This window comes from Pipra filicauda, unplaced genomic scaffold (assembly GCF_003945595.2).
Source record: "Pipra filicauda isolate LSUMZ 115617 unplaced genomic scaffold, ASM394559v2 scaffold14_size4853619_pilon, whole genome shotgun sequence".
Taxonomy (NCBI): domain Eukaryota; kingdom Metazoa; phylum Chordata; class Aves; order Passeriformes; family Pipridae; genus Pipra; species Pipra filicauda.
This window is the reverse complement of record NW_024103985.1, coordinates 1,719,400-1,745,257: the sequence shown is the minus strand read 5'-3', so window position 1 is coordinate 1,745,257 and position 25,858 is coordinate 1,719,400. Positions and strand designations below refer to the sequence as shown.

The 25,858-nt window shown below is 41.7% G+C and overlaps 1 protein-coding gene across 1 annotated transcript in view; it reads left to right on the top strand.

The window, feature by feature from the left end:
• The window catches only part of TMEM132D (transmembrane protein 132D), a 228,451-nt gene that overhangs the window by 153,514 nt on the left and 49,079 nt on the right, over positions 1-25,858 (top strand). The gene's annotated exons all lie outside the window — the stretch shown is intronic.

Below are 25,858 nucleotides of genomic sequence, written 5' to 3'. Positions count from 1 at the left end.
CTTGAGAGCTGACCTGATTTCGTCACTGTAGTAAATTCCCTCTGGGCATTGTGCAAGGCTTTGTCTGCCTTTGCACTGCCAGCAAACCATCCCTTCATATGTTTGCTCCCTTGAGTGGACCTGTGTGACCACATAAACAGCTGGGCAGATTTCACCTCTGCAACATCTGGCTGGCCCAGATGTTCCCTTGCCCTGTGAGACCCGGGTGTGATCCAGAACCATCAGAACAAAAAACCACCCCCTCTGCCATCTCAGGTGTAGAGCAGGTGGTGCTGCTCTGATCAAGTGCTCCTTTTCTATTTATATCCTTTCGAGATTTACAGAATTTCTTTTTTCTTTTCCTTCTAGAGTGTCCAGTGTGGAGGCACTTTAAATTTCAATGAGTTTGTCACAGTGTTTTGGTTCTCCAGCCAGTAAGGGCTTCATTGAGCAGATCTTAATTGCAAGAATTCTTGCTGCTGATGCCTGAAGGCAGTTAGTAAACATGAGTCGTGAGAAAAAAAAACTTCACAACCAGCCAAACTAGTAGTAAACCAGTAGCACATTGTGGTAAGATGTCTGTAGATACAAGGGCTGTTTGTTTATGTCTATTGGACAGTCTTGGAGAAAGTAACAACAAATTTCTCTTGGTAACAATAGGTACAGAGTCAGAAGAAGGTGGTTTTAATTCCTCCTCTGACACTGGCTTTCTGAGTGTGTGTGTCTGAGTAATTCTGGCTCAACACAGTCATTTCTAAGCCCAGCTGACCTTTCTGTGCATCCCCTTCCTCACTTGTGGAAGGATACCTGGGGGGCTTGTCCCTCTCTTCTGAAGCAGAACAGGTTTTAGTCAAATAACATTTGCCAAACAGTTTGGATTCCTCCAGTAGAAATTTCACAGTGGCTGAAAACTGGGAGAATTTGGATGCTCTGATAAACTGAATACACTAATTGTCTTCACTTCATACCTGTCTTCCCACTGCCCTCTGCTGGGAAGCTCATCCAGCCTTCCCGTGGAGAGAATTTCATCACTTTACACCTGTGAGCATCTTCTTGGTCACTTTTATTTCACTTCTCTGTTTGGCAGCATCCCTGATAGAGGAAAGGGCACCCGGTCATGCCCTTTTAAAAGTCACTACCTGCACTAGAAAATGTGTATTTGCAAAATTCCTTTAGTAATGATAATTAATGCACAGCAAGGACATGGGGTGGTAGAAAGGAAAAGGAAGGGTGGGGATGCAACAGTGGCTGAAGTGTATTCTTTTAGCAAACTGACATTTAGAAATATCTGCCACTGGCTCTTATCTTCTCTCTCTTTTTTTTAAATGTCTTAAATGGATTAATCAAGAGTTGCTGTGTGGAAAAACAGCTTGGAGAAAGCATTTAACTTATTTTCTGTTTTAAAAAGTCTTGGTGTTAAGAAAAATTGAAGATTACTTTTAGTAAGTGCTTAGAGGAACTTAGAACCTAATGTTCAGTTCATTCACTGACTGCTGTAGAGCACCAGCTGGGCACTGGCCATCCCCCTCCCTCCAGCATCTCCAAATCCCCACCCAGGGTGGGGGGGCCTGAGCTGAGTTTCACGTTCCTCTTTCCCATTTAGACAAAGAAGCACTTCAGAAATCTGTCCTCATTTTGTTGGCTGGGCAGTAAAAGCTTGCTGTGATTTTTGGGGTTCCCCTGGACGTTGGTTAAACACAGGCTGATGCCACCCAACCCCCGGAAGGTGTTAGACCAGGAGCTTTGGTTTGGGCTGTTGTTTCATGTTTCCCTTCAGGCATCTGACAAATAACTTCAAATGTCAACCTAAGAATCACTGCTGTGGAAAACAAGTGTTAGTCCAGCTGAACCTGAATTGAGCACTTTACCTGTCACTGGGCCTTTGAAGGCCCTGAAAGAAAACTCTGTTAATGGGCTCTGGTTGGTTTTATTTAAGGAAAGACAGATCTCTCCATGGCCAAAGAGCAGCTTTTGTTTTGTTGCCTCTCTTTATGTCTGTCTGATTCTCTTTCCATACCCATTCTCTGCCTTTTGGTCTAAACTTAGGAGAGAAAGCCAAAGTGAACATTTCACACCTTGCCTGCATAAACGGTTCATATTTTTGGAAAAATCCCCACCATTGAGCAAAAGTAATTATTTATGTAAGAAGAGAAACACAGAAGCTGTGCTGCTATGTGACTGTAATTCTTTATGGCTGCAGAAATCACTTGCAGCTGCCCTCCTGTAAGCTGTTCCCAAGGCATTAGACAAAAGGATTGATTTTCAGAATTCACTGGAAAGAAATGAAAATGAGTTTATTAATAAAGGTATCAGTACAAGAGCTCTGACTCACAGGCCTATTGACTTCTTCTTCCACCTGAATTTATCTATTGGCAGACCCTCAGCTTGCTTTTGGTCCTGCTTATACAAGACATAATCATTCCCATTTTGGGAATGTTTTTGTGAAGAAAACGATGCCCTACTTCTGTTCTGGATATTAGTGTAGAAGTGTGTGAAAAGATCATCAGGTGATCTTCAAAATTGTTTGAAAATATTGAAGTTGGTTGTTTTTCCTCTTGTGGGAGTGTCATTTATATTGTTTCTTGCTAGTGGCATTCCACAGGAAAACATGAATTGAGCTTTGAAAGTGTCTGTATTTTTTGTTGCATTTTTATTACTATTATTATTTCTAGGACAAAACTGGGAGAAAAAATAGTATTTCATATTTTTCTGAATATGTCTGCAATGCACAAATCCTTGACTTGAGAAAGGTTTGCTTCTGAGTCACAGCTAAAGGAGAAAGGGAATGTGAGGAGGGGAAGAGGAGAGCCAAGGAAGGGCAGGCATTTGCCACCTGTTGGTCTCATCCAGGTATATTTAGAGACTGCTAAAGAAAAGGGAATAAAAAGAGACTTGTCTATCTCTATATATGAGTTATTTCTTGGTAGCTCTGACTGTAATTGCTCACCAGAGGCAAAACTGTTGCTGGTGCACTCTCAGTTAAATGCACTATTTACAAGTGGGGTGTTTAATACAGCCTCATACAGGATTGAGTTTAACTTCCCTTGCCTGCTAAATATCCCAACGTGTGGAAATGTTATTGATTTGTAGGGTGTTTCTTCTCATTTCCTTAAAAATTTGGATCCTCATATGTGTTTTCAGTTACAAAACAAATCCTACTGCTCATGGTCCTTTTGTAATCAGCCTTATTTATGTTCTCGGGTCCTTGCAGTCAGCACTGGCAACAGATCATCTGGGATGGGCATTTTGTAGATGAAGTTTCTGTAACAATACCTGTGGGATGTCATTAAAGGGTTACAAATACAGTTTGGCTGCAGAGAATTTGATTAGCAAAACAATGCAGAGCTCAGCCCAGCCAGTCAGGGCTGTCTGGCGTGGGCAGAAGTAAATGCACGTATTGAAGATTCCAGAGGTCATGAACTGTGACCTGAAAACATCCTTATTGTTTAAATATAGACCTCTCTGCATCTTTATTTTATAAAGCAGAAATGAGAGTGTGGAATGTTTCCCTGGAGCATAGCTGGGGAATAGATTGGAGGAGTCAGAGCCTGTGAAATCCATTCCTGGGGTGTATCAATAAATACACTATTCTGTCTCAGGGTTCCTAAATGGACCATAGTGAAAGGCTGCACCAACAAAGTCCTGGGTTTATGCAGGCAGAATAGGTAATTACACTCTGCAATGCCTGTTTAAGGGCACAGGTACCCATTTCACAAATACTAATGAGCCTGTGCAAATGCTGGGTGCAAGGAAGGAAAACAGCATCCTTGGAAAATTTATCCCTTTAGACCAAATTCTGTCCTTGAATATGCACACTGAATTTCCATTGTCTTTGATAGGCTGTGCATGAATACCTTCCATAGAACAATTTCATCCTTAGATTCTCCTTTCTTTTCTGCAGCTTCCTGCAGGTTTTTGTTTCCTCTTGGTTTAACTAATCAAAGCGTTCCTGCGTTGCTGCATTAAAAGGAATTTTCTGGAGACCATTTACTGCTTATTTTAAAATTATTGTTCTTGGAAATCATTTAAATGAGGTGTCTACCACAATAAAATAAAACTTTATCTTTTATTCACTGTGTCTTTGGCAGATAGCTGATACAATAGCTTTACAAACTGTGCCATGTGTAGTTACAACTGAAAGGAACACTGTGTTTTTCAGAACAGAGACATGGAGAACAATCTGCCTAAAATCTCTAACAATAAGCAGAGGTTCGAATATTAATTTGGGCATCAACCTTTTATCTTTGTTGACCGGGGGGATCTTTGTATTAGGCACTATTCAGCTAATGAGAAGTAGCCTGGTGTGAGTGAAACCAATCAGCTGGAGCCAGGTGGTTGAGGAAAAGAGAGAGATTTTTTTTAAAGCCACCGACTCCCAGTGGTGTGATTTGATGCCACCCCACCTCCAGCAAGGCTTGAGATCTTGTTAGACTTGTTGGGTTTGATGAATGTTTCCATCAGCAGCTGCTGCCCTCCCACTGCCAGTCCTGAGCTGATGTCAAACCATCTTTCTTGCTCTGTAAGGTGCTCAGGTAAGTGAGCTGGCCTGTCCCTGTCCTCTGTTAAGGGCATAAGAGGGTAAGCAGAAGCCTTCCCTCAGATGGATTAGGCTGAGAAGGAGTTATCTTGCTTTAATTTTGACCTTACTGCATGAGATACTCTAATTTTATTTTGCAAAGATGATCATTTCTGATCACCAATTGTCTAAACTCATAAAGTTAGAGGACCTTCAATACAGAAAACATGTTGTCATCAGTCCTGCCTCTCATTTTAGTGTGAGGACAGGAAGAGGGGAGATGTTTCCCATCCCAGTTTCAGCTAATATTTTAATACTTCTGTTGAACTTATATCTTTGCCCATCCAGGCTGCCTCATAAAAACAGCCTTTGCTTTGCTTTCTTCTCTTCTGCTCACTGGGAAACTCTCCTTTTAACCTCAACTTTTACTGCTGCTCTTCTTGTCTTTCCTTGCTAAAACTTAACTCTGCTGAAACTTCCCTCTGCTCTCACTGGAGACAGTGATGAAAATTTCAGATGATATTGCCAACTCCTTGGCTTTTTCAGCACCTGTTAGTCCACAACAGGAATTTTGCCTGTGGCCTGTGAGGGGTGACATGTCTAGAAGTGGTCTGCCTTTCCCACATACATATGGGGCCAGCTTAGAATCCAAATGTCACTCAGCATGGAATTTTGTGCAGGAGGAAAGTCCCTTTTCATGGCATCTTCCTTCCCTGTTTCTATTGAAGTATTAAGAAAGAGGATTGTTTAAATGTCTCAATCATGATAAGTCAATCAAAAAAACCCCCATGCTATTCAGCAAATATGGGAATACATCATTTATTTTGCTGATGTCACGTGTTATGGGGATACCAGCACTGTGTTGTTACTATCATTACAAAGCCTCAACTGGGAATAATCAGAGTATCTCACTCTCTATGACAACTTTTTGGAAGGCAGCTTGTGACAGACTATTTAATGGAGCAGAAAGTGGAGTTAGGTTTGCATTATAGGAGAATACTGAAATGAAATCTCATCGTCAAAAGAAAGAAACCCCTAACTTTCTAGCTCCTGTTCTTCAGATGTCTTCATTTAAATGCAAATAGAAGTTTCACCACAATGAAATAAAAAAGCCTCTTTTTTTTTCCCTGGGAAACAATAATGAGGGTAAATTTAAGTCATTTCATTTTTGTAATAGGATAATCCTTTTCAATGCTCATGGTAATATTATGATAAAGGTTGATTTTAAAATTATTATTTTTGAATAGGAGAATGTATTTCTGGCTTTTGTGGAATCAGGAATTCTGAGTTCACTGTAACTCTGCCCAGATGCTGCTCCTGGGGTCAGTAAGTTCAAGGGTCTGATCTGGATTCTGTTGAGCCCAGTGGGCAGATAATCCATATTATTATCTGTAGCTAAATCTTGTTCCACCTACACTTTATTTGGCTGATGAAAATGACAGTATGGTACTTGTGGGATTTCTTTTTGTATTTGTGCACAAGCAGATTTAATGAGCCCAAGTCTGGGTACATTTATCTAATTTCTTGGCTCTAGTACAGGAGAGGGAGATGACAATTTGTCAAGATGATTTTGAGGTTCTTGACCAAATGTTCTGGTTTATTATCTGTTTTCACTCAGCATCTCACTGATTCTGGGCCAGGCTGTACTAAGGATGTCAAATTGCTGCTGGTGTGGATAAAAGTAAATTAATTTGTCTGCTTTATTTACCTGACATTAAAATTCAGTATCTTATATGTTCTGTGATACATTGATAGGCAGTGAACATGTGATTACAGACCTGATAAACTGCAGTAACTATTACCTGTTAGCATGAGCATCAAATATCTTTATCTGCCACTTCTCTTTGAAACGTGTTACTCAAACCTCATTACATCTTTCCAACCTCTGAGCAGCTTCAAAGTACTTCTGCAAGAAAACCCAAGACAGAAATGTTTCTCTGGTATCTCAGTGGAGTGAAGTCCAGGATAGATAATATGAGTGTTGAGAAGAAGTTACAGCTTGTTGATAAGAGGAATGAGAATTTTATATAACAGCTTAATATTCAGAACTCAAACTATTGTGAGGTTCTATAGCCATGGAAGGTCCAAAGGCAATGGGATGTCACAGCATACAGGGGTACAGCAAGGTCTTTCCAGCAGTCCAGCAAACAATTATTAATTAATAATTGTTTTTATTAATGTATCCTGTGTTTATCAAAACTCAAAGTATTAATGTAGCTACTAATAGATATCAGAACACTTGTTGACACAGCTCCTGAAAAAGAATATATTCCCTGCTGATTTCGAGTGATTGGCCAGACTTTACCCTTATGCCTTTAATCATCTGGGGGTATTTTTCATCTAAGAATAAGCAAATGTCAGCTTTTCAGCCACATACAGATATAATAGAAACAAATGGGAAGATTTTAAAATTGCAAAAGACTGTTTTCTGGAATTGATATTGATGAGTATTAGTAGTATTAGTTCTAATAGCACTACCAGCAATATGTATAGTGTTTACTTGGTTAAATCAAGCCTTTGTTTCACTTTGAACACGTCTTTCAGGATATTTCATGTTCATGTCAGTAATTCCTGACTGATTCTTCACGTAGTTGAGTTCTATGTTGTGTATTTTGAAGTCCCAGCTCAGCAAGAGGGCAGTAACATGCACTATGTCCAAGATGGTCATTGCAATATACTATAGGTATATATTACCTGCATTTTGCTTTTCTTTCTATTGCAAATTTTAACATTGTTAGAGTTTAATTTGCCCATTAAATACGTAGTTTTCCTTTATGAAGCCAGAAGGGTTTTCTTTGCAGTGAAAATGAGTGGTTCAATTACCCTCCTACTAATGGATAAAATGTAATTAACATTGTCTTGAGGCTAATTTTCATTTATGCTGCCATTCTGCGTAAGCTGAACATCATTCTCTGGAAAAAGTCAATGTGTCACTTTTATTAGCCCAGTTTGCACTTTAACACCAAGAAAATTAATTCAAGATACATTAATGTACTTAACTTCAAATACAATGAAATGATCTGATGACAGAGGATAATTCTAACATGTCCTTTATGAAGTCATGCAGTTTGGGTGTGGGTGTGCCTGGTAAATGGGATCCCATTTATGTGTGTGCACTTTGTGAAAAGGAAGAACGTAAAAAGCACTTCCCAGGCAGCTGCTGTTCATAAACTCCTCAAGGTTTGCATCCTTGCACTTGTGAGTGGCAGCCAGAAAACCTTTCTTAGGTGGACTTTCTTCCCATCAGCTGTTATCTTCAAAGGCTACAGCTGTGCAATGGGATGTGAGTTTTCAGGCCTGAGAAATATCAACAATATCTGTTCCATCGTTGAAGAACAACTGCAGGATCTTTTGCAGTACATTTTGGGCTGTATTTTAGTGTCTTAGAAGCCTGTAAGGAAAACCACTTCAGAAATACAGGACCAGAGTTTTAGATGACTTTTTCTACTCTGTATGTTTTTAAATATCCAGTCCATGCTGACATGGGTGAGACAACTGGGACGTTTCAGTCAGGTGTTTATTGGGAAGCATTTCCCCACATTTAGGTTGTATTTTCCATTGCTCACTTTAATCCTAAAGCTGCTGCTTATAGTCCTCTCTGGGCCCCTAATCAACACTGTTTTTCCTCCCCTCTATTTAGATCTAGCCTTACAAGACTAGTTCCCTGCCGTGGGAGATGCTGTAATGTAAATACAAATTTCACATCTATTGAGTTACTGTTACAGAGTCTTTGTAGCAATTACTGTGATTGCTGCTGCTGCTGTTGACAGTGGTTCATCACGTCCTGAGCCAGCTGCTGGACATGTTTGCCATCAGTGTTTGTTACACTGAGTTAATGAACCTCCCTTCCCCTTCAATCAGTCCACCCTAAGAGCACACTCCCAAAACAGAGTGACACAGCAGACCTCTGAAATCTTGGTCTTCTCCAGGAGTGGCTCCTTGATGCTTGATTTTTTTTTTTTTTTGTTCTGATTGCAAAAGTAACAACTTGATTTTTCAGCATGTGTGTGGAAGTCAAGTGTTTTGCTGTTGTTTTTTCAGTTCTCATATATCCCCCATGGACAGGCGTTCAGCATCTGCAAAATTGAAACAATAATAACCCCAGTGATGAAGAGAGACTGAGGTGTGATTGTAGTTTTGCTTTGCTCTCTACTGGGAGCACCTTTTTTATAGCAGTAACCTCTCTGTGTAACCCTGTAAAAATAATTGGGATAGGATGAAGGCATGCCAGGTGTGCAGAGGGAGATAAACTCGAATATTACTATATTACGACAGCAGAATCTACTGGTTCTTATAGAAAAACGTGCCTTTAGAAGAGACTGGACATTTCCAGTGAAAACTCAGCAATTTTACTTCAGTTTCCACCAGAGATTGCAGAAGCAGGAGTGAGGAATGTAAGGCAGGTGTCCCAAATGGTCACCTTCCCCAGCATCTGCAGTGCTGAGTACCCTCAATACAAGAATTACTCTTGTCTCACAGAAAGTGGGTGATTTGGGGTTTTTCCATCCTTTAGATACCCAAGAGCAGAGTTTGCAACTGGATTCTGCAGTATTGAGAGTGAACTTGCAATATGTCTTTGGTTTTGGCATTTAGGAATAGTTCTGCTACCATCACCTTCCCCTAGGGTGAGAAAACCTTTAACAATCACAAAGGTATCATGAGTGCAAAAACAGCTATGACTGATAAACTTTTCCTTCTCAACATATGTTCAAGTCCATTTTGCCTTGGATAATTATCACTGTGAACAAGGCTTGGAATCTCCAAGATAAGTTGTCTGTAATTCAGGCCAAGTGATCAGTCCCAGACCAACTGATTGCCTGCTGTAATCAACCCAGGGTCTGCTTTCAGGCTGCTTTATGTAACAGTGAGCTGCAGATGGGTCATCACAGGTTCATCAGAGCAACAATATTAGTAGTTGAATTAAATGTGAAAAGGCCAGGAAGGGGATATCTAATGCAATGCCTTTCTGCAGTTCCTTCTCAGGCTGTGGAGAAGCATAAATGCTTAAGTGGCTTTGTCCTTTCAGTGTGGTCCCTACCAAGGTTCAGGTGACACCCTCAGTGGCTTGGCAGTGGTAGGTGGAGCTATGGGAGTCAGCCAGATGAACCCAGGCTTTCTGGTGATGTCCATATCAGTTTGGAAATCTGTCTTTCCCAGTGTAGAGTGGACATATTTCCGTCAGAGTCCTGTTGCAGGGTGTAAACTGACCCACTTTGCTGTCTGTCCCAGCTCACAGTTCCACTCCAAAGTCTATTGAATTCATTTAAGGATGAGGGAAAATCTGAGGATCCACCAGAGGAGTCAGCTGAGGTCTGAACTCCAATGTAGCTGAGAATAACAAATAGGAAAGAAAAGGCAAAGTAAGACCTACTTGTTCCATCAGAGCAGGGGATTTATGGTATTGACCTTTCACCAGCAGCAGTGAGGGAGAAATGTGAGAAGATACGATCCTGTTTGGAGTAAGGCTGAATCCATAGGTGAAACTCCAGGGAACCCTTAGGTGAGGAAAAGAGGAGCACCTGGTAATGGACACTGGAATCATTCCCAAGGGCAAGACAGGTATCAAATCCTGTGCTCTGTCTGCAAGAATAATGTAATGGAGGAAACGAAATCTCTCTGGCTGGTTTCACTGTGTGGAAATAAAACTTTCTGTAGGTTCAGGAACAGGGAAACTTTCAAAGTGGCACCTGCACCTCGTGGTGCCTTCCTGGCAGTGGTAGAAGAGTAACCCACAGACTTGCTGCCATCCAAATGAGTCAGCCAAAAAGTGTAACTTCTTAATTAAATTTTGGCAAAAAGCACAGTAGCCACTAGATATGTGGCGTAGAATGAAGCCCTAACACAACTGCTTAATTTCAGCCAATTTTTGGTGTTCCCAGCTCTTTAGACTGAGCATGTGTTTTACTGATTTAGACCTAAGTGCATCAAATATAGGAAGAAAAAGAGAAAAAGCACTGACTCCAGAGATAAGACACAGTTTGCACCAAAACAACAGATTTCTTCGTCTTTTCTGAATTTGAATGTATTTAGAAAAAGAAATATGTTCCAAAAGAAATCTCATCGCTATGGCATTAAATATATATAAATATCTGTTAGTAACAAGGCTGTAAGAGGCCTGGCTGAAAAAGTGAACATGAAAAGGCACTTTTTTTTTCTGGTCCTGTGTACAGATTATGTTAAGAAACAGTTTCAAAAGGCTGGTTTTTCTGCTCAGGAGGAATGCTCAGCCCACCTGCCCATTACTGCTCTCATTAAATCACTGTGCCCATTTGCAGCATATTTAGGGGTCTGTCAGCATTTCTATTTAATAGCCATCACATGTAATACATTTCTTTGTATTGCACAGAGGTTATCAGTGTGCTGGGGACACTATTGTATTTTACAATATATTTAAGAAACAACAGGATTTTAGATGTGATAGATTTGTCTGAGATGCTGGATTAGCATTCCAAATACTTTTTTTTTTTTTGTGCTAACCTCTTGGGTAAACCCTGATTATTTAAAAGTAAAAAGCTCTCAGCAATAGATGACATTGCTAATTAAAACAGTCACAAATGAAAAAATAATGTACATGCTGTAAGCTAACCAAAACAATTTGCCTGTGTAAAGGGACCATTACAGCAATCAGAGGTAGATTAACTATGGGGAGGAGCAGGGGGAAACACGGACTCTGTAGCAACATTTACTAACTAGGAGCCAAAACTCATTTATTAAACAGGGTGTATAGACTCAGTCTTTCTGTTATCTGATGTTGTGCTTTATTAGTGTACATTATGGGTATGTTGCATAATTTCATAATAGTATTCACAGAAAATTGCATTCTATTTTCCTATTAGAAAGAAAAGAAAAACAAGTATTTTGAGTAAGACTCAAAATAAATTTATTATCTTTGAACACCAAAATTCTGCTATGTGCTTTCAAGAAGCTGAATTATTTTGAAGCAGCCCTTCAAGCTGAAGTTTTAAAATTATCTTTTAAGTGGACAGAGTAGTATCCCACACTAGTTTTGTGTCAGCCTCAGGACTGTTCTGTTCATTACTTATTCTGATGCATTACTGATTAGAAAACAATCATCATAATCACTGAGGCACCAACAAAGTGTTTGAATATCTCACCCTCAGTTTCTTCCTGTTTAGGGTTTGTTGGTTTTTTTGTAAGCATGTTTTAGACATCTCATTTAATCTGCAGCTTGAACACAAAACATACTTCCTGCATTACCTGGGAGCCAGAGCCACGAGGTATCAGTGTCAGTACAGTTTGAAGTCCTGCCATGTGAGCTAGAAGGTTTCTTCCCTCTGACTGTGATCTCCTTAATAAAGATTTTCTCCTGATTCAAGGGAAAATATGACCAGTGCTGACAAGGGAAATCAGAATGCTTTCTCCCTCCCAGGAGACTCAGAGTTCTGCTGCTCATGGTTTATATGACACTGTTAAACAAACAGTGGAGCACAAGCCCTGCTTTGGCTCTGTGCTAAATCAGCTAAAGTGACACCTGATGGATCAGCATCTTCCAGCAGCTCCATCCATGGGATTGCCTGGGAAGGGCAGGACACCCCTGAGCAGGGAATCCAGCCACCCAGCTCCTGCTGCTCTCACTGCACAGGGCAGGAATCTTGTCTCCAAAGGCTCATTCTGGCCAAGCTTCAGTTTATTAATTTCTTTCCCACTGCACAGACATCCTCTTCTGTTCAGCACCTCTTTGCCCACTTCTTAACCTGTGCTCCTGCTTTGGCTCTGTGAGTGCCCCCTTTTAAGCACGAGCCAAAAGGCCACAGGAATAAAAGCAGAGCCAGGAGCTTTAGTACTGGATTCCCCTAGAGTTCAAAACACTTTTCCACCAAGTAGCAAGGCCAGCATTGACATCTCTGTGTTTCAAAACTGAAGTTGTATTCTTCACACTGTTCTGGATATTAAGAATTGTTTAGAGATAAGAGGGAAAAAAATGTTATTGAATTCTATCCATCCTAATGTAGTTTCAGAGCAAATCCCTCCATGTCATGTAAGCAGAGCATTAAAGGGAACAGCACTCAAGATGATGCTGTAAAATGTGCTTTAATACCACAATCATTTATTATGCTCATGTTGTATCTTTCATAATCATAATAAATTTGAAAGCAAGTGTTTATGTAACATAAACCTGGCTTAAGGCAGACTTTAGAGTTGAGAAAGCTCCAAAAGCTGTTCAGACTCTCTCACAGGCACTTAAAAAACTTAAATTCTCAGTGTAGGATTTATTTCAGTGAAATCTCTTCCTCCATTTTCTCTGCCTGGTTGACAGTCCTTCCCTGAGGTGGATGAGACATGGATATTTCTATGCATTGAAGCTTTGTTCTTTGACCTCTCTGAAAGCCTCAGGTTCCACCCAAAAACCCCAGAGTACCCAGCAGCCTTCAGTCCAACGTCTCAGGAAGTGTGAGGGGGATTTTGTTGGCTTGGCTTTAACAGGCTCTGTCTGTGGAAGGCTTTAATAGTGCTGTGTCTGCTCAGCAGGGCCTGCACTGAGACCAGATGGACATTCCCAGGGCCTCAGATGGTGGGAGCCCTTTTATAATACAGATTGCATTTGGCCAGAAGGAGAAAAATGTATGAGGAGCCTCTTGATATCGCCACAGGGACCTGTCTTTCCCATTTTGGTTTCCCTTTTTCCATGCATGCTGGAGCCACTTCTGTTCCTTCGCTTCCACAGCTTCAAACAGTGCCTTGCTCACATCCAAAGCCAAAATCTGTCACTCTTGACACTGAGGTGTCTTTGCTGTTAAATTTTGAGGGCAGGCCACAGGAGAGAAGTTGGATATGCAGAGACACTGCACGAGGCATTAGGGAAGGTTAGGTGCTGGTGTGAAGTCGACTGGCTGAGGCAGGATTCAAGCTCCTGTTGAGTTTGAAGAGCTTCCCCTCTGGAGATCCAGGGAAGGAGACCTAATTCTTCCTTGCTATCATTACAAGATGAGTCAAGTGGTTCATCCAGCTGTGAATGATAATTGCAGGTGTCTCCTGAGCTGACCTTTATGTGACATAAGTCTGTTGGTGCTGCTGTTAGAGGACACAGCTGTAGTTTTTAGCACAGGAGATCTATAGTGTGGTAGCAGCTTTTTGGTTATTATAGTGACACTCACACATGTTCCTCCAAGAGTTTAGGAAATAACTGAAAGCAAAGTTTATCCCAGAACACATTGTAACTGGGGAGTGTGAAAATATTCTCTGCCCAGTCAATCCATTTGTCGTATTCACAATACTCTGGTCCTTATTCTGGCAAGGCAGCCTACCTAGAAACACTGCTAGGAGTGAAAATGTCCTCTGAGATCAGGACTACAATCTACAGAACACTTTGGGTTAGAAAGGAGCTGTATAAATTTAAAAATTCATGTGCTGCTTCCAACTCCCACTTGCTTCAGCAAGATTCTTCTGATGTTGGAGAGAAGTGAGGACAGAGAAATTTCCCATGTCACATATTTGAGCCCTGATGCTGAAAGAACATGTCACCATAAAGCTATATTGACACTTAGCAAACCCCCTGCCTCTCCCATATCAAGTCTTGTTCAGCTGACTGGCAATGGATGATATTTTGTATAATGAGGCATGATCTATCCCAAGTATTTAGCATAATGGAGGAACAATAAATCATTCTGGAGCTGTCAGCATAAGATTTGGATGCTTTACTTTATGTAAGTAAACAGTGCCTCATTATACCCAGGAGTTTGTGTGAAATCAGGAGGCAGGAATTGTATTATTGTGTTTCCAATGGTTGATAATTATTTTAAACCATTGGAGTGAATAGGTTGTAATTCATTTGTACCTCTCTTTTGTCTGCTGTTGAAGAAGACTTGAGAAACAGCCGTACTTGTAAGCACTGCTGTGTGCCTGGCACTGATAAATGTATCAAACTCTAGCATGACTTTATCTAGGAAACAGATTTTGATAGCTTGCTAGGATTTAGGTCATTGGATAATTCAGTGCAAACTGCAAATCTTAATGCTATTGACAGAAGAGAGAGCACAAATAGGCAGCACTTTCTGTAAATCCCAGACCTGTAAGTAGCTCTCTTTTCACAGATTCATAGTAAATGTCCTTGGAAGCTATTCAGAAAAATGAACACCCTGGGTCTAGATTGACAGGTTGGCTTTTCAGATTCATTGCATCCATGTTTGCCCCATAATACACGTTGTAAAAGATCTGCTTTGTCACAGAACGTGAATTTGTGCAGAGTACAAAATGTTAGGATACACAAACTTTCTAGGATGCAGACCTAATATCCTCCACTATACAAGGAGAACCCCTCTGAAATACTGAGGTCACATGGCTACCAGACTGATTTATCTGGGACTGGAGTAAGTTCCTCCTACTCATCTTTTTGAATGTTAAAATCCTAAACTGAGAGACCGAGATGTGCCTCCGAAACCCAGAAGGCTGGTTTGTGTGAGGAAAAGAAAGGAGATAAAGGAATTTGGAACATCAAAAGGAAGGGTAACATTAGGTGAAAAGTTACATGGTTTTCTGACAATATTCTTTGTTTTTGTTTAGGTTTAATTAAAACAAAACCAAAACCAACAACAAACTGTCCTTCAAACACAGAATAAACCAGCTATGTCCATTTTCTGAATAATGACTTTTTGGGCTTTTCCTTCAGAAGCTGGTCATCTTCTCCATGCTAGGAATGAATGTGAAATGATGTGTATGATTCCAAAGTTTCTTTTCTTTTTTTTTAAAAAAATTTATGTCTAGTCTAGCATGAAACACTCTATGACAATAGAGAAGTAACATATGTCACACCTAAAAGAGAGAGGAGACTGAGTGACAGACAGTGGTTGTGCTCAGATTGATCTAAATCCTGGTTTCTGACATGCTTTAGTTGACACTCATCTAATTCAGCTGTGTCACATAGAGGGAAAAAAGTCTCTGTCAACCTCAGCACCTACTCCACCAGCTGGAAAAATTCCCAACAGAGATGTTACGTGTTTTGTCACTAAAACACATCCCTTGGGCCTTCGTGTCATTTTAATGAAAATCAGGAAAATGAACACCATCGTTTGACTTCTGGAGACGGGATTTAAAAGCTGTGGATTTGTAAAGCATTATTCTCTTACCTTAGCAGAGGAAGGAGACTGTACACATGGAGAAAAGTCCCCTTAGTGTGCATTATCTCTAGGGAAGTTACCTTCAGAAGTGGGTATGTGTTTCTCATGGAATTAACAAATTTTGAGGTTCATTGTGAGAATTGCTCTTTACCTCTGTTCTCCCCAAAGTAAGGAGCTCTGAAAATCCTACTTTTCCAGTTTGGAAAGTCCATACTTGGAATCTTAACTTCGGAATGACTAACCTGAATGAGGGTAGATTTAAATTAGATATTAGGAAGAAATTCTTCCCTGTGAGGGTGGGGAGGCCCTGGCACAGGTTGCCCAGAGAAGCTGTGGCTGCCCCATCCCTGGAAGTGTTCAAGGGCAGGCTGGGGGGGTTTGGAGCAACCTGGGATAGTGGGAGGTGTCCCTGCCCACGGCAGGGGGAGGGAACTGGATGATCTTTAAGGTCCCTTCCAACCCAAACCATTCTGTGATTGTGTGAAACAGGATTCTGAACGTACAAAGGTGAGAAAGCACATTTGGGGGCTTTGACTTTTTCAGCACTCAGAGCAGCACCTGGGATAGAAACATAGTGAGCTGAGCACATCTTCAGGCACAGTCTGCTCGTTGAGAGCCTCTAAGTTTGTTCAACAGCATCCAGCAAACCAGACCAGCAAAGCATGAAGGAGCTTTGCCTTCCCTTCTGCCTCTCCTTCCAACATTACTCAAAAAGCGCTGCTTCCAGGCAAATGCACCCAACACCTTTCTTAAAAACATGTGAAAATAATAATATTTGTTAAAGAAAGAAAAAAAAAAGCTAAAATGCCAGGACTTTCAAATTGTTGTCAATTAGAGTAACAAGAGTTTATACTGTCATATTGTGATTCTGTGCACAGAACTGCTCTCTGAAGTTTTAATGTAACTTTTAGCATAACTTTGTGTTCAGTTCCAGCAGTTACACATCTGGGTATTATAGGAATTGCTGTAATATTTTGACAGATGGAGAAATCTGGGCATGTAAGTGCTGGTATTAATCATATTGTCAGATTTAAAATTGATTAATATATATTTTCTGCTTATTCTGGGATAGGGGAAGTTTCCTGATCTGAGATGCATATTTCAAAACTGTTCATTTCACGGGAACAATCAGGATAAGATTAGTAGGAGTGTAATGTATATATTATCTGTAATAGCTGTACCTGTTGTGATCGAAGGCAGAACTTTTCAATATGCACTTGCATAGTATCATGATACTGTGATCAAGAACTGCAAGAATCTCATCTGGTCTCTACAGGCAGGGTGCTGACAAATTGTTTAGAGAAATTAATAGCGTGATCTTAATTTTTTTAGGTTTTTACCATGAGTCTGCTTGACCTTTCCGTCTTCAAATGATGTCATTTCATTTTCTGAGATTCTTGATCAGTCATCACTTACTTAGAGCTTGAAGGCAAAGTTCAGGTGTCACCTCTTGGTCAGGTGTAACTATGGTAACAAGCCAAGAATTAAGGTTTGTGGTCTTCCAATGCACATTTTGCCTGGGGTTAATAATGACCCAAATATTGGCAGCACTTAATATCCCCAAGCAATTACAGAAAGAATTGAAGGAAAATTAAGGAAAATGAATGAGGATATTGATATTGATAATTCTGGACACCAGAGACCAGCTAGGAAGGAAATTAAGTTCTGTGATACATGAGAAAGGCAGAAGTTCAAATTCCACTCTCCGTTTTCTTTTTTGAAGATCAAAAATGGCCCCATTTCACCCTCTGTCGAGCAAGGACAAGGGCTGGGCAATCATGAACCGAGCCTGGAGATGGGAATGTGCTGAGCTGGTGGGGAGCACTTCAGAGGACATCTCAGTTCTCAGGTGTTTTTTCCAATTTCTCTGCAAGCTGCTCTTCCGAGGCAGCTTAAACTGATTTAATGGCTTAATGCATCCGTGGCCACCTTGGTGAGGAATCTCCATCCCATCCTGTCTGATGGCTCAGCACTCACCAGACCCAAAGCTGAGCCATTTCAGCTACATCAGCTCACCCAAGAAATGCTCTTCACTCTCTGCTGGCTTAGCAGGACCAACTGGTCACAGAGGAGCTGAGAAGCAGGAATGAGGGAGGGCTGTGGCAGCCGGAGTGTGCATTCCTCAGGGAAGGGGTGTCGTGTTCCTTTTTCAGTCGGGGTGTAAAACTGTGATCCCGCTCGCTTCTGCAGGAGAAAGTGCTCCCCTGCCATCCATCTTTGGCTTGTATTTCTGCTTTTCCTGGCAGGGATATCAGATCCCACAGCTTCTCCTCTAAATCACAAACCGTGAGGTTTTAATCCCCCCCATCCTCTGAACTGCCATGGACCTGAAGTGATGTTTTGTCAGCAGGCTGGGGCTGGAGTCGGGGGTGAAATGGCCCATCTAACCTCTGGCATGACATTGCTCCACTGCCCCTGCAGCGTGTGGAGATGTTTTGTGGGATTCTTTCCACTTCCAGAGGTGTCCATTTGCATTGTGAGCATCCCCTCCTCTCTGAACAGCACACCCTGAGAGGACCTTAAATGCACTGCAGCTCGATCTGACACAGAGTTCTGGTAGGATGTTACCAGTATTAGTAGACTTTAAATGTTTTTTCCCTCTGACTTAATTAGAAATAGATTATATCACTTTCTTGCAAATGAGCTTCTGCTGCTGATCTTGGCTTTCGCTTTGGTCTGTGTAGGTAGCTTAGCAAACCAACTTTGGTCTCAAGCTGCTGTGCATCTACCTGTAGTCTTTAGCAACCATAAATATGTCTGTTCCTGCTTTTAAAGTCTCTGCACATCACACACATGTGGCCTGGTGATGAATATGGATTAAATTGTTGTAAGTATTACTTCTCTGATTGCAATTTCTGGTCCTCCTCATGAAATGGTCTGTCTGTTTTGTTTGTGTTATCAATGGGAACGCTTTGAAAATTGCTCTGGTGCTAAGGAGAGCAGGAGGAAAACATTGCTTCATGGTGAGCATTTTGAAAGAGTGTTTACACCCAGAGCATCAAAATTAATTTCCCCAAAGAACAGGTTAAGCTGATCAAACCAAAAATGATCATTGGTTTTGCACATATTTGAATACAAATAATTTAATTTCAAAAAGTCTGTTAAATGCAGCATCTCATGGTCATTTCCATATTTCCTCAAACACCACATAATTATTTTCTTAAACTCCATTTTCTTGGTTTTGTTAACCATGGAATGAGTTGTAACATCCTTTTCTGTGGGATGCAGGCAGGTGCAGAGGCAACTCAGTGGGCAGAATAAGGGCACAGCTTGAGACCTGAAGTTCCTGATCTTAGTTCACTGAGGTGCCAACCAGTGGAGGTGGAGCAGCAGCACATCATTCTTGTTGTTTGCATTTTTTATGTTTTTTCTGCAAAGCTCAGTTGAACTCCTCCGAGAATCCTAATGGAAAACAGTTGAAAGCTTGAAAATATCTAGAAATTCTGCCAGGCCTTTATGCATTCTCAGGAATTCTTTAGCATTTGTGAGAATTGACAATCACCAGCACTCACATACTTAGTTTTTCATTTATATGTATTTTTTAGATGTGTAACATCCCATCCTTCATCCAAACCATGATTTTAAGGGAGTTTGTAAGGACTGTCACTGTCCTCTCTCCATAGACAAATGTGAATCTAATTACAAGGAATTTAAAGTAGAAAAAACTGACATTTTCAAAGCAAGGATGAAGTTCTGATGGGAATGGTTGAAGTGTGACACCCAAAATGGTATCCAGACTCTGAATTAGGAGGAGCCTGATCACTGAAACTGCTCAGCACACAATTCCCAGGCAGCTCACTTGTGTTGAATTTTAATGGAGCAAATTCTCTTAATTACATCTGTCAATATGGATTTGGGTGAGCAAAGGCACACGAGTTTGAAAATGTTGTGCTTTGGCTTTTCTAACAACCTGGTCTAATGGAAAGTGTCCCTGCCCATGGCAGGGGGTTGGAAGGAGATGATCTTTAGGGTCACTTCCAACCCAAACCGTTATAGGATTCTGTGATATGACTCTGTGTGAATTGAGATGAGGTGGTGAGAGAGCAGTAGGATTAAGAAAATGGAGTTGCTTAGCAGACAGCAGTGTTCAGGACACCAAAGACAATATTTGTGTAGATAATTATGTAGAATAAATAAGCCTCATATGGAATCTGTTCACACAGTTACGGAAAAGGAGATTTTAATTTCTGAGCGTAGAGTTTAATGTGAACAGAATCTCTAAACAAGAGAGTTGACACTGTTAACAAAGGTAATATTAGATTTGAATGAGAAACTTTGTATGGTTAATTAAAAATCAAAGCTACAGTTATAACAGAAGTAATTATCCAGGAGTATTACATCAGCTGCAAGTCCAAGCCCACAAAAGAATTAATCAGGAATAATTTAATATTTGATATTGAAGGCTTATATTTTCTACTAATGCCAAAATCCATTCCATTAAACAATACTATTCTTCAAGTCTGTCTGCAGAATGAGTCCCTGAAAGCAGGATAGTAGAGGAACAATTCAATGGGAAGAAGTTTTAATTCTGCCTTTAAACTACAGTTAGAGTAACTGGAGTCCTGTTTCTGCCTCGAGAATCCCTCTGGCTGATGCCAAAGGTTGTTCTGATCCACTTCTCCATGTGGCTGAGAGCAGATGCCACAGGAATAATATAGGAGCAAAGGGAGCTGCTTTCAAGTTGAGTAACTCAGCATGTTTGTGATCTAGGAGTGTGATCTAGTTCTTTTTTTCCATTCATTTGTTTAGTTTCTCTTTAAATTGCAATGGAGGTCAATCCATGCAAACATTCCTGTCTTTTGTGGCCTTGAATTTCATGATTCAACAACATTACATGGAAAAACAGTAGTCTTCTCTTTGTTTTGAGCCCTGCCATCTGATATTTTTCCCTTTTCAATTGTGATGGGAGGCTGTGAATATCTGGTCTTGGTTCCCTTTCACCAGACCACTGATCATCCCATGGATCTCTTTTGTAGCCTCTCTCACTCATTTTTTTTTTTTTTTTCATCACCTTTTTGGCCCTTTTGGGGCCCTTCTCAGTTGTCCTAGACATCAACAGGAAATAGTTAAAGGAGTTTGGAGAGGGAAAGCCAAAAGGATGATTTGCTTTTTCTGAAGAGGGAGTTGAAATGCTGGAGACATTGAGGGAAATTCCTAGAGTAGAAAGCAGAAAGACATTAAAAAAGCACTCAGTCATGGGGGGATTGTGGTTGCCATCTAACCACTCATAAGTTACCAACTCAGCTCAAAGTGGATCTCACTGAAGTCAGTGCAAACCATCACAGTGACTCTGATTCTCGAAAACAGGGGTTTGTTGAGCAAAAGTGTCCTTTTGTCGAGGTAGATCAGGGAGGTTGTGCAGCTTTTGGCTGCAGGGCCCCTGGCTTGTAGTAAATCTTGAGCGAACAGGAAAACCTAACCAAATAAAAGCAAGAGTCAGATTATGTCGGCCCAGCGTGCCTGGCAGCATCTTGAAGAAGAACCAAGCTTTTATTGCTGTCATCCGAAGATTTTCGTCTCCTTTTTTAACCCAATAAATAAGCTTGTCACGCACCGGGGCCAAGCCCACTGCAACCATTTATCAGCTGGGCTCCTGCTGAGCAGATGTCTGGAGGCAGTTTGGATGGCTGGTAACAGGGTGATAAATGGTCACACCAGGTTCAACGTCTGGAGGCAGTTCTTTATCAGATCGAGTGCTTTATAAACTATCCATAAAAGGCTCCTTACCTTCCCCTTCCTTCCTCACTGTAAACTTACCTCTGAACAACCTATCTGGAAAAAAACCTCATTCTTCAAGCATTTCTTGATTTTCAGAATTTACCAAAAAAAGAAAAAAAAATGAAAAAAAAAAATGAAAAAAGAAGACCTTGAGGTACTTTCAGTTGGATTTGGTTAAGCTTGTGGACTGTGATATCACAGTAACACAGGTGATCTCTTGGCCATCAGGTTTACTCTCATTAAAACAAGTGAGAAGTTTGCTGTTGAAGCCATCAGGTGCAGAATGAGTCCCAATCCTTTCTGGATGTCTGACCTTGGAAACAGCCTCCTGTGTAGTCATCCAACAATGCAAATAACAGCATTTATTGTCAGGGTGAGTGGTGCAACCTAGAACTGTTTGATTTCTCAACTTCATAATCACTGCAGAGTGATTAGTTCTTAACATAGTGCTTTGTTTATGTGATCTTTTTTTCTAATATTTAAAATGAGAAGAAACTGGAGGAAGAAAGTCTTGTTACTCTTGCACCGACATCAAAAGAATTGTTGGATGCACATCTCTGCACACATGAGATTAGGAAAATACTTCAGATGTCCTGGGTACAAAATATGTAATTTGATGTCAAGTCCAGATTTATTTCCTTGAGGACATTGGACTGATACTAACACAAGTTCTCTACCAATCATTCCAGAAGGATTAGACACTAAACAATAGTCACAGAATGTACAATGTAGTCTTAAAGGCATTGAATCTGCAGCATGCATGTTCCCCAGGATATTATTACAAGATTCTTCATGTCTTTTTTCTAATGGCTTTTTGGATTCCCTGCTTTCAGCCTGCCACAACCAGCTTTACAAGTGTCCAACCGTTCTTTTCCTCTGTTATTAATCTTTTTTTTTCCTATTGTAGAGCACTTCTGATCGTTCTTCTGTCTGTCTAACTGCCTCTTAAGTTTATTGCTTTTCTGTGGTGCTGTTAGGGATTTTATTTCCCACTTGGTATTACTTTTTAACTACTCATGTAAATCTGTATCAGTTTGGATTCATGCAGAAAAAACAATTTGTCACAAATCTGTAAAGGCTAAATGATCAAAGCAGAGCTTGTGGGCTCACTGCTTTCTTTCTCAGCCTACTTGTAGACTTAAAAATATTTCATCTCCATTCAGATTCTTATACTGCCCTGTGCTATAGCCTTTATAGAGGGGAGTCAAATGTAGGGGTCACTTTCTTGGCATATCTGCAAGATCAGCAAAGTTGCACCCATTTATATCTCAATGGACCTGGCAGTAGTTGTCACTGGCTAATCTCACAGAAGTAAGTAGACAGGCACAAAAAATACCTTTATGGGCAGGGAATTTGTAACCAGGGCAATTGTTAAAAGTAAAAATTTGGTTGCTGTGTTCTGTGAAACAAAAAAAAACGCAAATTGTAATTTTCCTCCCAAACCCAAAAGCAAAGAGCTGAAGTTTTTGGCTCCCCAGATGGCAGTGTTATAACCAAAGGTACATGGGGATAAATGGCAGTTTTGTGCCCAGAAATACAGTGTTAATGCCCTTCTCAACACGTGTGACACAGAGAATGGATGAGTTTACCCACAGGAGGGCACAGCCTCTGCAGCCACTGCAGGCAGGGCCCAGCGTCCTCATCCAGTCACTGTCATGGATTTTTTTTCTAAGGACATTCTGTGACCCAAATTCTCTCCTGGGCATCGTGGTGTCCTCACGAAGGTCATGGTCACATGTCTCAGAGCAGACTTTGGCCCCATTTGCCATATGGGAGCTGGAACATCATCTTTTTTTCTGAATGTCCCTTTTGTTTATTTTTGTGTTTCTGTTTAAAGCTCAAATGAGGAGCTAATTACGAGCCCAGCAGAGCCCTTGGCTGCAGGCTTCCCCGCTGCTCTGCCGTTAGTCTGCTCATGAATGAATTGTTGGGTTTCAGGCAGGTTTCCAGGGCCCCTGTGATGGTCCCAATTTAGCTCAGGCTGCTTATTGCTTGACATTCCTAAATATGAATGTGCTATGAAAACCACCAGGCCAATCTGGAAGGAAATTTTGGAACGAGCAACTTAGTCACTTCTCCTCTGCACAGTGACCTGGAGTTCTCCTTTCTTTACAAACCTCTTTCTTCTCTTTAGAAATGTGAAAAACTAGTTTGGTCCTTGCACTCTGGCTCTGCCACAGGAGTTTACATTTATTGCCCCATTTGGGCAGATTTTGTCCTTGGAAATCTGCTTTTTTTCTTGCTGTCACTGCCTCATTTTCTCCTTGTCTTCCTGCCACGCTTGGTACATCATCTGTGTTGCTATCAGGATTTTCCATGTGCAGCAGAGGAAATGGGATGGCAGAGCTCCAGGGATTGCTGCTGGCTTTGCCAGTGGCTCTCTGTGGAGGCTTGGGCAGCAATCCTAACCTCACTGCTTCTCTGCTTTCCCCTCTGGAAAACTGCAAGGGAGACAGCAGAGCTTCTAAAATGATGTGGAAATCAAGTCAGAGTTGATGAATGTGTTGTTAAACGGGCTTGATGATCTTAGAGGTCTTTTCCAACCTTTATGATCCTACGTGCACCTTGATTTACCTGTTTAACTAACAGGTCTTGCTTAACCTCAGAGCTTTAAACCAAAGCTGTGAGAGATGGGAGGAGAGGAACAAGCAAGTCTGTTGGAGATTTGCAACATCCTGTAATCACTGTGGCAGAGCTGAATTTTAAAGAGGGTTGTGAAGTCATCAGCTCTGCAGGTGCCACGGGTAAAAAAGCACGGATGTGCTGGTGAAAGAGCTGGCTGGAAGACATTAAAAGCTTGGAAAATTGTAGGAGATAACTGAGCATCTCAGGAGGATGGGGCGAAACCATCCCGGACTTTGAGGTGAAAATGAGGCAGTTGATGCTGTGTGCCCGGGTTGTGGAGCTCCTCGAGCCCAAATTCCCTGAGCAGATGCTGCGTGTGGTGCTTGGCAGAGGAGCAGGGGAGCTCTCTGAGGATATCTGTGATAAAAAAAGCTGCATCTGCGCCTCTGCCCACAGCGCCCGGGCCTCTGAGAGGTCACTGGGAACATGTGGCACAAGGAAACATGAGTCACCGAGGCAGACCCGCGGTGATAGATTGGTATGGAAATTAATTGAATGTTTCACAGCAGGGCTTCAAAGTAAAAACAAAGCCGTGTAAAGCACTGGCAGACCTCAGCAGATGCACATGTTACAAGTTGATACTGAAGTGTTTTCGGGCATGAATTTGTTTGTTGGTAAAACAATATAGAAAACTCTAAACTTAGAAAATAAAACATTTTGTTCCAGCTGTTTTGCATTTCCCAGAGGGCTCTGATGGGGCCTGATTTCACACAGTCCAAGCCTGGGGACTTTTACAGGAAGCCCGTTCCCCAGGAACATAAAGGCACATCATATATACCTCTGTGATTCTATGATTTTCTGATATGTGGAATGTAGGAAATGCTTCTCCAAGGAAGTTGATACAGCTGCTGTGATCATTGACTCGTTTACGTGTTCCTAATCTATAGTATCAATAGTTCTGGTCTGTGCAGAAATAGGCTTCATCCCACGTGTGGTTATGTGGGAGGGAGAGGACAGAAAATGGAGTGTGAGAGCAGGGAGGGCTCTGCCACAGCAGCAGCCTCGGTCTCCAGCTGTGCCCAGCACCCAGTGCAGCATTTGCTACATTGACTGCATTAAAGTCCTGTATCCTTCAGCACAGTGAAGTGGGACAGTACTTTCCCTGTGCATTCTTTAGTCAGCAGTTAACCTTCCCTAGAGAAACTGTGAGTCCCTGTCCTTCCCTGTCCCCTCTCTTTGTTCTCTGCCTCAGAATCCTTCCCTCTCCCCGTCTCCCATCCTTCCCCAGCCTCAGCTCTCTTCCAGCTTGTCACTTGCTGGCTGTGACAGTGCAGAAATGTGCTTGTGGCCAGGGCAGACGGGGCTGGGGGTGCCCTGTGGCTCAGAGCCCTGTGTGCCCCTGCCCTCACCCAGCCCGGGGCAGAGGGGCCGCAGGAGGGGAGGGCAGCAGAGCGTGCAGGCAGGGCAGTGTGGGGATCTCAGTGCTGTCTGGCCCTGGAAAGCAGAGAATGACAAAATAAAACCTGTCAAATTTCTCTGCTGGATGTTTCTGCCTCCCAAGGGCTGCTCTGATCCCATCCTCGTTGGCCAGACCCCAAGGAGCCGTGTGGCAGACGGGGAAAGGGTTCCCCAGCCGTGTCCCCTTGTGTTCCCTCCAGAGCACATGAGGTTAGCACAGGGTGGAGGATGGGAGGGATTCATGCGGCCTGGGAATGACACCAGCAATCTGTGAAAAAAAGAGAATTAAAAAAACCCATATTAAACAAGGCTAATGATTGGTTTGGGGATTTTTAGTGTTTTCCTCTGTGCAGGCGAAGCTGTTTCAGTGACCCCCACCATGCTGGCTCTGCTACACATCACACCAAATATTTACTCTGCTGAACGGCAGTGCCAGAGCCTCGATGGCATCTTTGCTTTGAAGTGATGTTTTGTTGCTGGAAATCCCTACATAGCATCTCATGTTCCACCCCTTACAGAGCTCCAAAAAAACCCCTGCAGGCACCAA